At 38.7% G+C, this 16424-nt stretch overlaps 1 protein-coding gene across 2 annotated transcripts in view; it reads right to left on the minus strand.

Moving 5' to 3' along the window:
• Positions 1-16424, minus strand: part of PTPRK (protein tyrosine phosphatase receptor type K) — a 392958-nt gene that overhangs the window by 358757 nt on the left and 17777 nt on the right. The window contains exon 1 of one of the 2 annotated variants that reach the window (XM_048937158.1): positions 9886-9996. The exons of the other annotated variant lie outside the window; for it this stretch is intronic. The gene's annotated coding sequence lies outside the window, so the exon portion shown is untranslated. Of the gene's footprint in view, positions 1-9885; positions 9997-16424 lie in introns of those variants that run through there. 2 annotated transcript variants of the gene reach the window in all.

Here is a 16424-nt window from a genome sequence, read left to right on the forward strand (position 1 = left end):
CTGGACCTGCTCCAACAGCTCCATATCATTTTTAAGTTGGGGACCCCAGAACTGGATGCAGTACTACAGGTGGTTTCTCACATAAGCAGAGTAGAAAAGCCAAATCACCTCCCTTGACCTGCTGTCACATTTCTGTTGATGCAACCCAGGGTACAGTTGGCCTTCTGGGCTGCCAGTGCACACTGCTGGCTCATGCTGAGTCTTTCATCAACTGACACCCCCAAACCATTCTCCTCAGGGCTGTTCTCAAGCCATTCTCTGTCCAACCTGTACTTGTGCTTGGGATTGCCACAATCCAGGTACAGGACCTTGCACGTGGCCTTGTTTAACTTCATGAGGTTGACAAGAGCCCAGGCTCCTCTGGATGGCACCCTTCCCGTGTTAGCATGTCAACTGCACCACTACACTTGGTGTCATCTGCAAACTTGCTGATGGTGCACTCAATTCCATTGTCCGTGTCACATAGAGAGATGTTAAATAGCACCAGCACTGATCCCTGAGGAATGCCACTTGTCACCAGTATCCACTTGGACATCCAGCTGTTGACTGCAACTCTCTTCCATCAGAAGAGGGATGGCCAGCAGGTACAGGGAGGTGATGGTCCCTATCTGCTCTGCTCTTGTCAGGCCCCATCTGGAGTACTGTGTCTAAGTTTGGAGCCCCAAGTACAAGAAAAACAGAGAGCTGTTGGAGAGGTCCAGAGGAGACTCACGAAGATGATCGGGGGGCTGGAACATCTCCCCTACAAAGACAGGCTGAGGGAGCTGGGCTTGTTCAGCCTGGAGAAAAGAAGGCTATGGGGTGACCTCATTGCAGCTTTTCAGTACCTAAAGGGAGCCTATAAACAGGAGGGGAATCAACTCTTTGAAAAGGTAGATAACAGCAGGACAAGGGGAAATGGCTTGAAGTTGAGGGAGGGAAGATGTCAGGATGGAGTTCTTTACAGAGAGAGTGGTGAGGTGCTGGAACAGGCTGCCCAGAGAAGTTGAGGATGCCCCGTCTCTGGAGTGTTCAAGGCCAGGTTGGATGGGGCCCCTGGGCAGCCTGGTCTCCCTCTAGTATTAAATGTGGAGGTTGATGGCCCTGCATGTGGCAGGGGCGTTGGAGACTCATGATCATTGAGGTCCCTTCCAATCCTGGTCATTCTGTGATTCTGTGTGCAACCATCCAGCCAATTCCTTATCCAGTGAGTGATCCATCCATCAAAAACATTTTTCTCCAATTTGGTAACAAGGATGTCATGTGGGACAGTGTCAAATGCTTTGCAGAAGTCCAAGGAAGATGAGTATGACTCGAAAGCCCCATGTACTAAAGACTGACAAAAGCAGCTCTGTGCTGTAACTCACAATCACACTTTGGCCACCGTAAAGCATGCTTTGCCATACTATGCAGTATATTACATTGTTATTTACAGAAAAAAATTGTCATTCATGTTTTGCAACAATTTCCATACTGAGTCATCTCTTAAGTATTATACTGTTAACTACATTTTGTTATTGGCTCAAGTTCAAATTATTTTACGCTAAGATTTAAAAATTAAGTAGCTAATTCACTCCTTTCTGTCAGGATAGTAACGCTATCGCAAACCTTTTGTTATCTCCAGGGTCTCAGACATAAGCGATCACAGAAAAGATGTGCCATTTTCAGCTGAGTCATTACATCCTCCTCTTTAAGCTGAGGAAAACAAACATTGATGACAATCCTTAAAAACTGTCTATGGAACATACAGTCTCCCTGGGACTAAGTCTAAATCACCTTTATTTCACTTCCTATCACAATCAAGTTTATATAATAGATCAAAGTAAAAAAAAAAAATACAGGATGTCAACTTTATTTTGCTTGGCTACTAAGCACCGTATTTTTTCATATTTTCCACAGTGACTAGCAGAGGAATTTCAAAAATTCATTCTTACACTAAGGCACGCTACCAGCTATCATTGAAGTAATCCTTGTAATCCATTCTGTTTATATGCCCTACTGCATACAATAAGCACTTGAAAAATAAAATATTTTAAATTGACTGTGGTAAGTTTTCTCTGAATGCTGTTATGAATGCCCTCCTAACTCCAGTAATTCCTTCTCCTTCAAAGAGAATCAAGTAGTAGGGATGATGTACACTGTCACTGTCATAATCACAGATGAATACATACTCAGTTACAGAACAAAAATATTTTGTCTGACTGAACCATCAGTGTAAAGGTATGTTTTCCATATCTTGACTGAATAGAATAGCTAGTAACTCCAAAAATGAAACCCAGTTTAGGTACCCAAGGCTTAAACTTGAAGTCATTCTAATGGCAATAATTTTGTCGATACATTGAAAATAGTTTTTCATAAACACTGGCTTTATTTTCTCCCCCTCCCCCTCATGAAATGACAGACGTGAATATCCTATGGTTTCTCTCAAGATTTCCACTGCAACATCCCTTTTTGTGCCCTTTTCCCCAGAAGTGCTCAGTTATTGCTCCTCTGATCAACACCACCTGACACCACCACAAATTGCTTACTTTTTTCTTCCACCTCCAAACAGCTGAATTACTACAGTAAAAAGGACCTGCAATAATATTTAATTTACAAATCTGAAACTTGACTCTTTTGACTTCTTCTATGGCTCTGGGCACCACAGGAAAATAGTGCTCTACAACTACTGCAAACTTTATTTTCTAGGAGCTAAGACACTGGTCTACCGGACATTCACAACTGATTTCAGGTATAACAACTGCTTCATTTAATTTATCATCTCAATAAAATTTGTGGGCCATGTTTTCATAAGCCATGAAAGATAATGCTGATTACTATGAATAGACTAGCACAAACATCATAAATACTGCTGAAAAGACTTTTTTCTAACCATGGTTAGAAGGCTTTCATGCTTTTCTATTCAATATTAGTCACTTTCCTGCTAGACTTTGCAGAGTTGATTTCAGAATCACTCCAGGTTTATGGGAAACAAAGTTTTCTCTTCTTCAGCTGTGAAGCTCAAAATCACCTCACTCATAGCAAAAACAGACAATGGCAATTCATATTTTACATGAAGCAAAACTCATACTATGCCATAAAACCTTAAAAAAATTGCTGTATTATTCGTCTAATGCAAAAAAATTGAAGTAATTGCATACAGAAAGATATACTGAGTTCTTGTAGAAATAATGAAATACTGAAGGAGCATTTTCCTCCCCTCCTACTGTTATCAAAATGTTTCTGAGCATATTCCAAAACGTAATAAACAAAAACCTGCTAAATATTTACTCCTTACAGTTTACACAGTATGCCTTCAGGACAAGCTAGCTATCAGTCCACAGTCAATACACAGCTCTCATCTTCACGCTCCAAGCAGTGTGGATATGATGAATATTGCTAAGCTAAGCTAACCACCCTTGGTTTAATACTGTTTTGTCTACCACCTGACCCCACAAGGAAAGTTGATAGTATCTTAAGGAAACAACCACACTGTTAAACAGCAGTACAGCATTACTCTTCACCGCAGCGTTCAGCCTCTTCATTTGTCTTTGAAAACATTCTGTAGAAGGAGCTGTTCGTCATGGAAAGTACCTTCTTCAGTTGACTGAAATGAATGCCTCTATCAGGAGGATATTTGTTTATCTCATCTCTTCCGACAAACTTTGCTGATTTTAAGCTGCACCCTCCTCATTACCTACATTATAATTGCTCTCAGCCAAAACACATTTTCCTCCTGGCACCAGATCTCACTTGTCAATGCTGACAAGAAGGTTGTGAACTGAAACATCCTGACAGGCTCATTCCTTTAAGAAGTACCATCCCACAGACCCAACTATTTCAGAAACACTTCAGTAGTAACCCTTCTCTGTCTTCCTCCAGGCACAGCAAAAGCCAGAAAAACAGCTCTTCATCCAAGCTTGTCTTCATTAACATGCATACCCACATATCGGTGCCATACATTTGTTCTGTTTATACCATATGACCTCTCATATGCACAGGATGAAATCCACTCCCAATATAACACTAGAAAACATCAGTCATTATTAGCATCAAGGAAAACCACACTTCTGGAATTGCTCATTCTGCCTACAGTAGCCACCCATCATATTTCAGATACACACTTGGATAACTCTTCTTTATTGTTAACAGCCACTGATGATGGTCTTTAGATCATCAAAAACTTACTTTACTGGTAAACACCTGCACCTTTATGGTCTTTGCTTCTACCACATTAATTCTATCTGTCCTAGGAGTGCTCAGGAGACTCTCTGTCCAATGCAATTCTATCATGTGCCTTAAATGCAAAAAGGACAATAACTACTTCAGAGTAGTCACAGGTCCTGAAATCACTTGAAAGATACCTATTCGGAAGGTTCTGGTAAATATGCAAATTAATTAAAAAAAAGAAGAAGAAGAAGAAATGCTACTAAATGGTTTTCTTGTTTCCTGAAACAAGTTTCATGCCAAATAATATTAATAATACCACCCCCAAAAAAATTCGCAGACTTTTTTTTTTTTTTGATCAAATCATTACAGCTCAAGATAACCATGGAATATTCCAAGTACCTTTTTGCTTTCTGACAAAGAAGCATGATCTACATCACCAGTTCTCCTGAAAATACATACAGCAAGCTCAGTAAGTGGGCTGTCAGTCCTGCTGTACCATATTAACTATAGAAGTATTAATTAACATATTTTCAGGAAGATAATTCACTGTTCTATGACGTGTAGAAAACAAACAACAAAAAGATCTGTCAAGAAGGCAAAATATATTGCCTAAACTTTAACATGCTACAACTTAAATGACTTTCTACCTCAGCTTTCCACTGCAACATAAGAACAAGGCAGCAATTAAAAAGCAGTAGCACCTCTGCATTAGAATGTTCTAAAATGGTTGTGAGTTTATTAAATATAATATACAAATGACTAAGTGCAACCTTGGAAGCATTGTACAAAGTACATGTGCACAGAACTACTGAAATGTTACTCTTGACATGTTATTCTTTCAGAAGACATGTAAATAATGAAAACAAACCTAAATCCCTTCCTCTTGTAATAAAGTTTTTCACTGTATTTAGTATGTCAGCAAACAGACAATTTCAGCCAGAGCAAAACATTCCACAGCTGCCTGGACAAAGGACACACAGCAAGTGTTAAGTATTAAACCAATACAAACAGTGAATTGATTTTCCAGAATAGTTTTTTATAGAGCATTTAGAGCTCCAAAATGGAGGGAAAGAGGCAGGAAATGGGAACTATGAAAACTGAATTGTTTTGCTCTTCTCTAGATAAATGATTCAGTAGTAGATACAGATGACAGACTAATTTAAGATATTGAAGTTATTAATTTATAATGACTTATGCTAAGTACGAGCTTGAATGATTTCCCACATCCCAGGGCATAAACCAGCACACTGCTCAAAATACACAGCAAACTTTCCAAGCAATGCAGCACTGGTGCCTGTGTTAGTAGACAGTATTCTCAAAGTGACTGTAAATGGCTGAATCTCACCATTTCACATGCAAAACTACCTTTTACTGCATGCTTGCAGTCCCAGTACAAACAAATAGAGATATAGCACATGCAACCAGCTTCATCCACTCACCATCACGTCCCCCACATATGGCAGCAACCTGCCAGCTATATCCTCCTCCCAGGGAGCCTTCCCCACCAGAGCTGCAGTTCATCCACCAAAGGCACAGGAGGTCTCCCTGTGCAGTGGCACTCATGTAAGGCATGGGCCATTTGAAACAGTGATGAATCCACACAATAACACAGGCAGCAGTCATGCACCACAGGTCTTTTTTCTCGAGCCCATTCACAGATTGGGAGAATTTGCTAATCACAGTTCCATAGGGCAAGCATTTTCTCAGTGAGCAGATGTTCACACAGTGCTTTGTAACAGAAATGATAAACGGTGATATTGGAAGATTTTGCAGTTTTGCAAAGGGCAGAAGTTGGAATTTAACGCTCCCTCCCATCTGCAGCAGACACACTGTAATGGGGAGCCCTAAGCACAGGACAGACACACCTTTAGCTCACTGACAAAGGAATGTCAACATTCACAGGTACAACTGCATGCAAGATAGCCCCGCCAAGCCTGCTGTGGGCTTGGTAGAGACAGAATGCAAAAACTATTACTCATACACAGTGTAAATTAGTTCACAGGCTTGTAAATTGGTCAAATAAAACATATGTTTTCATGCCAATTTTAAGACAGCTTTAGAAGTGGGAGGGATGGGGTTACTGCCAAAGGTTCAAGCTCCAAATTCCCAACAGCTCCAGCTGCACCAGCTTTACAATAAAGCTAATAAGCTTTTCCTATCTTTAAACATTTCTCAAGCTTCAAACCTCGAACTCACGAATACCTAGAAAGCTGTGGGAAAGAAACAAGGCCTGGTAAAATCAAACCCCAAAGATTCCAGTTTTGCAAGTGAGAGGTAAAGAGTTCAGAAAAGAATCTAACAAGAACTCCCAGCTCCGCGCGTTTCCCACTGCCACCTGCTGGCCGCAGCTGGGGCCTGCGTCCACGATGCCTTAGACTGAAATAATTTTTTAGCTTTTTTTGTTGTTGTTTAGGTTTTTTTTTATTTGTTGCAGTTGTTCCACTATGGGGGCAAAAATCGAAGAGAGAGAGGGAAATTAAAAATGGTCTTGAAAAAGTTGACAGCGGAATAAAATATCAATTTTTCGTAAAGCTTTAATATATTTCTCAAGCTTCTTTTGCAAAGGGGAAAAAGGCTATAATAAAACAGGAGGCAAACCACAGCACTGACGCCACGGAGATTGAGGGCTGAAGTTGCTAAGCTGATGCCAGCAGGTCTCAGTGACTTGGCAAGACAACAAAGCACAAGACCACAAGGGTTTCCGCTGGACTACACTGGTTTCTGTTGAAAAAGTGAAGGATAAAGCAGCTTCTCATCCATGTCAGTCACTCAGTACCTACAGCATTCCTGCTCCATGACAAGACTAAGAGCCTAGGAGAGCTCCCATGCAGGCTTCTTGCCATTCACCTTCTTGAACAGGGCCTAGAGACAAGACCACAAGGCACTTCAGGTTTGCCTTCCTCTGACTAGAGAAGAAAAGGTGGGGAGAACAAAGCACTGGCTTAAAGCCTTCTCTTACAGTCTCTTTTCTAACACTTCTTAATCATACTATTTCCTTGCACTTGGCCACTGATTATTGACAAAAGGGATATACATGCTTCTGTAAACAAAGTGAATATTGTTTTATAGCAAGCTATTGCATATTTGACTATTTGAGTTCCATGGGAAATTAAAGCTCTGTGTCAGGAAATTAATGTATGAAGTTGCATGCACTATACACAAAAACCAAGAACACATCATTTTTGTGCTACGCTGTACTTAAGACTACCACTCAAGGCTGTATGTCAACAAAAGAATATATAGCTTGTATGTTTAACACAAGTGAAATCACACCATTTAAACATCTGGCAGAAATAGTTTTTGTGGTTACATTCTGAGTCAACACTGCATTTATAATTAGTTAATAATAATTACATGGAATATTTTTTTTCTTAAGAAAAAAATAACTGGTACTTTAAAAAAAAAACACTTGTGGAATTTATAAATAGAGCTCCTAAGCATCTAAAAATGAACAATGTTTTCTGCCATCTCCAATATAGGCTCCTTATATAAACAGATTTTACCACATTGCATGTGAAACAAAATGCAACCAACTTTGTTTATTAGAACAACTTACGTGCACTTGCGTGACACCATACTATGAGCAACTCAACTCTGCAATCCTGTCCAAACAAATCTAATCTCTTCCTTACAACAAGCGCTCCAGAGCCATCAAGTTGATTTTACCCAAGAGTATTTCTGGGCTATCTTTGGAATGCTTGCGGGAGGGAGGGAGAGGGGGGGAAGTGAGGAGCGAGTTGAAGAAATAAGCAGTAATACAGTTCGATGGAAGTTAAACCGCCAGCATTTACCAAAGAATTAATACCATTTCTTATAAATGACTGCTTGGCTAACACAGACCTTCAATAAAATGTTTACAAAGTTAATTCTTTCCTGTACATCCAATCTCTGTGAAGAATGGCACCTCTATCTTCTCTAGTAACTTACCATATTCCATCCATTAATGCTTGCACATTGGGTGATAAATTACGGGCTCATAACCTGCTCTATGTGCAACTTTTATATTTGTCGTAAAAACTGCTACTTCCAAAGGAACAGGTAGAGGTTTTCTGACAAGTTTAATTAAAAAAAAAAAAAAAAAAAAAAAAAAAAACACCACTGAAAATAAGTTGTTTTTTTTTTCCCTAACTCACACTTTTATTTCCTTGGTTTGAGCTACTGACCCACAGCTTCTTTATGTTTCAGATCATAAACTTTTTAGAGGAAGATTGACTTTCCTACACAAAAGAAGTCTTTCGCTGTTGCAAACAGCACATATGCAAGTTTCCTCACAAACTGCTATAAATTTTTTTAAAAACTTTTAATTAAAGTTCTAATCTGTTCCAAAATTTAGTAATGCACTTCAGGTTTACTTTTTGTCTTCTCTATCACTATTGCTTGAAGTAGAGCACACTATGAAAACCCCACACTATTACAGCATAGAAATCAGAAATCTTGGTTACTTGAAAATTTTACTCTATTATTTTCAAGAACAGAAGATCTGTTAATAAGATACAAAAATCAAGGAACATAAAGAGCATTTTTTTCAATAGGTTTCTTCCACAGAGATACTGTAGCAGCCAGTAAAGAGGTAAATATTTTCTTTACTGGTCTCAGCCAGAAGCTTTCCCACTGTAGAACCAAAAGAGTAAGTCTGTCTGCTGTGAAACTAAGTACCAGTTCCATTAATCAGAATTAAGTAGTTTAAAGTGACTACATTTCAACAAAGATCATCTGGTCCTGTAAATTCCAAAAGGTCGTTTGTAACAACAGCTTTTAAGCACCCGGGATTCCTGTCTTCTATCGTCAACAGGGAGGTTTTGCATTTGTAATATCTAAGATTACAAAACAATCAGATTCGTGAGTGAAACTCTCACCCCCTTCCCAGTCTCCCCACGATATGCATTGTTACTGATTTGCCCATATTCTCCAAAAGAGAATCTCGCAAACTTCGTTTAAAAACAGGAAAGTTATAAAAATTTTTAACAAAATTTATTAGCTTTCATAAAGCACTCAGCCACAGGCTGCCACAGGAATATTCCAAGTAGTTTAAATAAATCTTGCTTGTCTTTTCCTCCTTCAGTGACTTAAGCAAAGTCTACACGGACTTAATGACCAACAAAAATAAGATAGGAATAGTGACAATATGCAGGCATCTATTTTAAGATCTTCCAGAAGAAATAAAGTAATAATAGCAGTATACAACTACTGCAAAATTCAACTCTTACAATATATAGAATCATTTGATCTTCCAGTGAGATTCAAGGTTGAGGACGATCTAAAATTTTAGCTCTAAAATTTAATTTTAATTTAAAATCTTTAATTTTAGCTGTTACCACGGTTAAAAATATCATGTTTAAAATGCTTGCCACTCTGTCTACACAGACACTGACCTCACCTTTTTTACAGCCCTTTTGCAAACATCCTGCAAGATACTTATCAAGTCTCTTGACAGAGATCCTATTTTTTTTTTTAGAAGTCTCACTTGTAGAAGAGCAGAATGTTTCAATTCAGAGAGACTTAATGGTAACTCGGGGTTAGTCTTCTGTATGAATTATTAACACTGAATAAAATCAAGAAGTTGTGAATTTACACAACTATGGGCAAAACTGTATTTAGCATCATATCGACATACTATTTACAAGGTAGAATAGACTCAATTAATCTCTCTCCAGTCCTCTCTCAGATACAGAACAGTGCAACTCCTTGTCCTCCCAGTCAAGATATCCAAAATCCAGGCTGTACTTTCAAGCATAACAACCTCTCCAAGATACTCACCTCCTCCTAGAGAACCTCTTTTATTTCCCAGAACTGCAAATCGAAGGTGAATGACTTAAACATAAGTGAACACCAATCAGATTCAGAACAATCACGAATCTTTCTATTGTTATAGATACAGCAAAAAAAAAAAAAAAAAAAAAAAAAAAAAAAAAAGCAAAAGGGGATTCAAATCTGTATCTTCGCCACACCTCATTAACAATGAGATTATTTGTTAACTTTTAAGTAAGCATCTTTTCAAGATGACCTAGAAGCCCAAAGTCCGATGTTTAGTTTAGGCACATAAACATACAATAGTAAGATTCAATAAATTAAGCCAGGGAGGGGAAATAAAAAATTATAAATTAAAAAAAAAATCCAGGTGTGACCTGGCAAAATCCAATATTGGAACGTATTTATTTTCCCAAGGTCAGTGCTGACTGTGACTCAGACTACCTCCTGACTAATCTTCTACCAAGTAAAGTTTAAGGGTTACAGGAGCCAACGACAAATGGCTTTTTAATTTAAATAAAATATAAATACAGAAAACCCATAGCTCTAGTAAATATAAACGTGCAGAAAACCCATAGCTCTAGTAAATACAAACATGACAGTATGTTAACGCATAAGACCATTGCTGGTAACACAAAAAGTAAGAGCATTCCCTAAGCATGTATTCCTGTTAACAGGATGACCAAGATAACTATAATTAGTATCACTTGTCTGCTTCAGAATCTTTCAAATTCTGCAGCTAGAGTCACACTTTTTGTGCCATACAGTTAATAAGCTCTGGGGCTTTAATCACATAATGCTACTCCTCCTCAATCTCTCGGAGAAAAATACAGATCTGTTCTAAGTATTATAGTTACAATCTGGTTTGTATCTCCATCAAAACAGGCACAGAACTCACAAAATTCAGCTGTGGCTGGAAGAAGCAGACTGTACCTCCAACACACCATTGACAGAACCAATAACTCAGAAAACAGACCCTTGGAACCGCAAAGGAAAGAATGACCTGCAGACAATAGACATTGATCATTTGTATATTTAATGACACCCAATAATTCAACACACATAATTACACGGAAAGATCATTATAATCTAGAACAGGTAGCACTTTCATTCTTTTGTGAAAAAGAAGGTGCTAACCTACAGTGGCAACCTACAGATCTGCTTTTACAGAAAAATACTCCTGGTTTCAAATTCCTTCTGCAAAAATCACTGTGCAACCTTCAGATGGGACTAACACCATCCAGAGGGTTTTCAAAGTTACCCTGAGTTTAAAAAAAAAAAAAAAAAAAAAAGAAAAGAAAAGAATGTTTCACTTCAACTCTTTCATTAACCCGCCCTTTTCAAGTCCCCCCAGCATGAAATTAGTAACATCGATAACAGATCGCCTCCCTATTTGCATAACACTTAAGGAGGACTGCTTAGGAGAAGAAAAGTTGCAACAGAAAATACACATCCAACATGCTGGCGTACTAAGTATAGCATGCTCATGTTTATAAGGTTTCCACATGCTACTCAAACGAAGTTACAAACAGCCTGACTACTGTTAAATAATACTTCATAGTACGGGAAGCAGGCCTTAGAGTTGGGTCCAGAAAGTGACACAGATTTGATTACCAGTTCTGATCTTTTATCACTTGAAATCACAGGAGAAAAATAATGTCATAACTACAAGCATGTAAAAACTCTTTAAGGTAGTGTTACAGCTTTTTTGCATAGTTCAAAAAGATATTAATGCAGTGTAAAGGAAGGGAGACAAAAGACAGTAACTTGAGCATGTTTACAGAATGCAAACTTACAGAGGGCACTGGCATTTGTGTTGGTCGAGCTGGCATGCAGCTGAATACAGACTTGCACAAATTCTTGGTGCACATCTGTCTAGCAGGGAACGCTCTCAGGCATTTCAGGATGAAATAAACTGCATCCCTTCCTCAGGAGCCAATGGAGGATTTGGGAAGATTTGCAATCTTCTAGCCTCAGCAAGTGAGGGAAAGTCCAGGGACACCAGGTAGGCACCTCACCCTTGTTAACAAACAGCAGAGTGATGCACAAGGCCTTTAACTACCGCCTTACAAAGCTACCTAAAAACTGGTAGGGAATGGACTGGTCTGATGGGAAAAAAAAAATTAAAGAGCTGAAAGTAAATAAAAGGGAAGATGAAGAGAAATCCCAGGGGTATGATTTGATATTAGTCACCCTTACTCAGTGGCCACACTAATTTAGGCTTCCTACCTTCGTGTCACCACCCACACCCACCTGAACCAAAGTCATGATCCTAGAGCTCACCAAGACCTGAACTCAAGCCCACCTCCCCAGGCTCACCTCACCCCACAGGCAGCCAGCCCAGCCTCCCCCCACACTTCACCTCTCTGGCACCTCAGGGAATAGTTTCCTACTGGATGATCAGGCTGGACTGGAAGATCCAGACCAGGCAGGTTCCTGTCAGGGAGAGTAGAAAAGAAGGACCAGGGAAGCGCCAATTCAGATCAGCTGGCAAGGAACCAGCTTCTAACCTCACCTCACTGAAAACCCGGAAAAGAAAATCTGTGTGCTGTTTCAATCCAAACATGTTATTAACATTTTGAAGTTACTGAGGTAATCGTCAGAGTCTGCTAAGGCATAAAGAAAAGTAGAAACTAACCTTACTTCCACATTCCATTCATAGTGTGAAGGTAGGCTTGGAGATGTGATTTCTATAAACACCTACTTTCCAGAGCACTAAACTTACATGTAAAGTTCAGCCCAAACTACATCCCATGACAGCCTAAAGCTACCGTGAGTAATACTGCCTTTCACAGCTCAGACACTCTTCAGCTAGTCTGAAGACCCATTTTATGCTTTGCAATCTTCCCAAGGAAGTTGGCTACTGTCCTCAGAGCAAGCATGTCACAGAAACATTGCAAAAGAGCAGAAAAAAAGCACACATTCCTTGTCCCAGGGCCATTACCGCCACAGTTCCCATTTAAGAGTAACTCCAAGACTCCAAGCACCTATCTCCAGGTGCTGGAAAGCTTCAGCCAAGCTGTGAATTACCCTTCCATGAGTCCTCCAAAAGTGCTATAAAAGCAGCTCCAAATTATACATTATCTATAACCACATGACAGAGTCTAATTTGCAGCTGATAATCCCAGAAATATGCACAAATGTAGACCCTGAATAAAAGGATTTCAACTCACCAGCATGAAAAGCATCTCTGTTTACTTGTGCTTTATTGTCTGCTTTCATTTTTGCTTGCATTTGCAAAAGCAATTAGAAGAAGTGCCCAAGAATTAGGAAATTATGTGGGTTTCTTTTTTCCAAATAATACAATATGCAGAAAACAAGTAAAAATTTTATATGGGGATACATATATGTACTTTATTTTTGGCTTTCAAAGTTAACCCTTGTCTCATGTAAAAGGGAAAAGAAGATACATTTAATGCACAAACTTTCTAAAGAAAGAGGAAGGTATAGCTTCAGTGAAAATGGATGTAATAACCTCTTGCAGCATCACTTAGACAATGCCTGGAAGATTTCTCTTTTAATTAAGGCACTCCTAGAATCACAAAGGGGGAAAATATAGCACCACTCTTCCTGAAGGTAAGAGGATTTTTAAAAATATTTAATCTAGCAGTAGCAAACTATCTATAAAACTGCCGTTTCTCATATTAGGAGCTTACACCAACCTTGCACCAATCTTGCCTGAAAACAGAAATATTCACACTTCAAATTTTCCCCCTCCTCCTTCAGTTAGGAGTACACAATATCCATAGCACATATGGCTCTGCAGTGAACTGTGACTACAGCGTACCACTTGACAATGAAGAAAGCCCCAAGGCCCGTATTTGTAAGAATAAACCAGATCATACTAATCTGACTCTAGGAATTTAAAGACTGGTATCATATTGCATCCGACTACCCACTTGAACATAATTTCTCCTCAGGTTTTTCTTCCTACTTGAAACGCCAGCAGTGTTAATCAACTCATTCAAGCAGCACATATTGCCATCACAGAATCCAAGGAAAAAGCTCCAGCTCCTGCACAAAGCACTCTCAAATATACGAAACCACACATAATTTAATTTAATTAGTTCCGACATTCTTCTAAACAAACCAGTTTCCACTAGCAACTTGGAAGCCTGTACACTGTATTCAAAGTCATTTTACACAGTCTCAAAAGCTTGAAAATTTTTGTTTCATTCATAATAGTTAACCAAAAATGAGAAGCTTTAACTGGAAACCACAGAAATTATTCTAACTGCTTTGGGTCATTCTGAAGTGTTCTCTGAACAGAGCACAAGCCACGAAAAAAGGAATAAGCAAGGAATACCCTCTTCAGCTGAAGCATTTTCCCAGAAATTCCAGTGAACTGTAGGAGTTTCAAGTATGCTCAACAAGATGCAACACTACCAGTACTTGAAAATGGGATTCAAAGATTCAATGCAAACAAATGCTGTTTTTATTTATTTAATTAATTTTAAAGAGAAATCTGCTTGCTTTGGTGTTTCGGTTGTTCTTGGACTTCTCACTCTTTCCTAATCACTGCAATGACAAAGCCCTCAAAAGACCAAACCTATGCAACCCGGGACCGAATGCATGTTAGATGGAGAACTTTTCCTTCAAATATGGCAAATACGATTAACACAGTAATTATTTGCAGTCTTCACAACATCAATAGTGATCTTCCCATGCACCAAGCATCCCATTTCAGAAAGCATCTTAATAAATACCACAAAGGAAATTTGTACCAGTTAAAATAATGGATTAAGACTTCTCCTTTGCTTAATCTTCCAGTTAAGCACCAAGCAACACGTTAAGCAGTGAAAATTACTTATTTGCACATTAAAATTTTACATTGAATCCACAGCACATTGTCTATATGGTGCAAAGTTTTGTACTGATCATATCTGAAATGCTGAAGCTTCAATTGCTCTAGGAACAGCTCACTGTTATAGTACAAGGACAGTATTTTTAGGATTGCAGAACAGACAAGTTGAATACTTTCACTGGTGAAAAAAAAAAAAGAAAAAGAAAAGGAAAAAAAAGGCATTGTGAAATAATTACTAGCCTTAACTATGATTCCATTTAGAAAAGGGTAATGAGCTAGTAACTGAAGTCACCAGGCAGCTAAGCAAGACATCACTACCCAATAATATACCAAATCCATGGTTAAGCTATAAGAATGAAAGGGGTTTCCTTTATATTAAAAAAATATATCCAAATACACACACCATACTTGTTGAACAGAACTGCTTGTTGTAAACTAACATTGCAAAAATCACTCAATTTAACATAAATTAAAGCCAATAAAAACAAGTTAATTTGTATTCCAATTACTACTTTTTTTTTTTATTATATTAACCCCAAAAGCTTTGACAGTATGAAGTTTGGCTTTTTTTACATGTTAGTATACATCATATAAAATGCACAAATTGCTATTTTGTGGGCTATTTGCTTTTAAGGGATTGGGAGAGGGAGAACGTTTTCTTTGGTAAGCAGCAATGCATTTATTGATTTTATTATTTATTACTGAGAGAAGATTTCCTATAACAACTTCAGAGCAGAGCTTCAAGGAGACATGCTAATCTCTTACAGAATCTGCCGACACAATGCACCCAATGCTCCGACTCCCACTGGAAATGGTTAAAGCAATCAAAAGAGTTAATTCCACCCCTTAGCTGGAAAAACGAGGATGGGGGGACGTCACAGCCCAGCACACTACCTGGGACCATCTGCAGCAGAAGTCAGGCTGCAAACTGAAGTGGGGGACAAGCTTCCTCTCTGAGATCCACACTTCAGGGTCAAGCTCTGCTGTGGCTCACCAGAGGATGGTGACTTCTCAAATTGCACATGAGGTACTGCTGATGATACAGCTGAATCCATACCTTAGGTTAAACAAGTGCTGCTCTGTTGAGTATGCACCTTCATACACAGTTCCTAGATATCCTGAAGAGCAGCCTTGCTCTGAAAACTGTACAGCCTACACAGCTCAACATGAATAAGCAAAATGCATCAAGTTCATTCCTCTTCTGATGTAAGGTAGTCACAGATTATGCTAAAATTGTACCTTCCTGATCAACTGAGTAGGAAGTTCCAACAGTGCTTTCAGACGCTTCCCAACAGACAAGGATAAAACAGGAGCTCACTTTAAACACTGACTTGAGGTTCAAGATCCAGCCCTTCCCTGCTTTGCTGCATGTATGTGCTTTCACATAGATTAACATCTCAGCAAAATGTATTATGTGCACCCTAGGATGACACACTGGACACAATGAAAATTAGTCGAATCAACTCTAAAGACATTTATTTCACTTTGAAAAAACTTGTGTAGCCACTTTTTAATCCAATTTAGTTAATCCATCCTAAGGTGAATTATACTAAACTGAATTTTAATGTCATTTTAATACTGAATGAAAGCAACCCACACAAGTTTAACACGATTTAACTAAACTGCTTTAAATTCATTTTTAATTTGAATTAGGTTACCCTTATTGTTACATACAGACAAGTGACCTTCACCCATGCTTTGAAAAAAGGCCACATCAAATACAGAAGCTGGATCTGACAAGATA

This window comes from Lagopus muta, chromosome 2, assembly GCF_023343835.1.
Source record: "Lagopus muta isolate bLagMut1 chromosome 2, bLagMut1 primary, whole genome shotgun sequence".
Taxonomy (NCBI): domain Eukaryota; kingdom Metazoa; phylum Chordata; class Aves; order Galliformes; family Phasianidae; genus Lagopus; species Lagopus muta.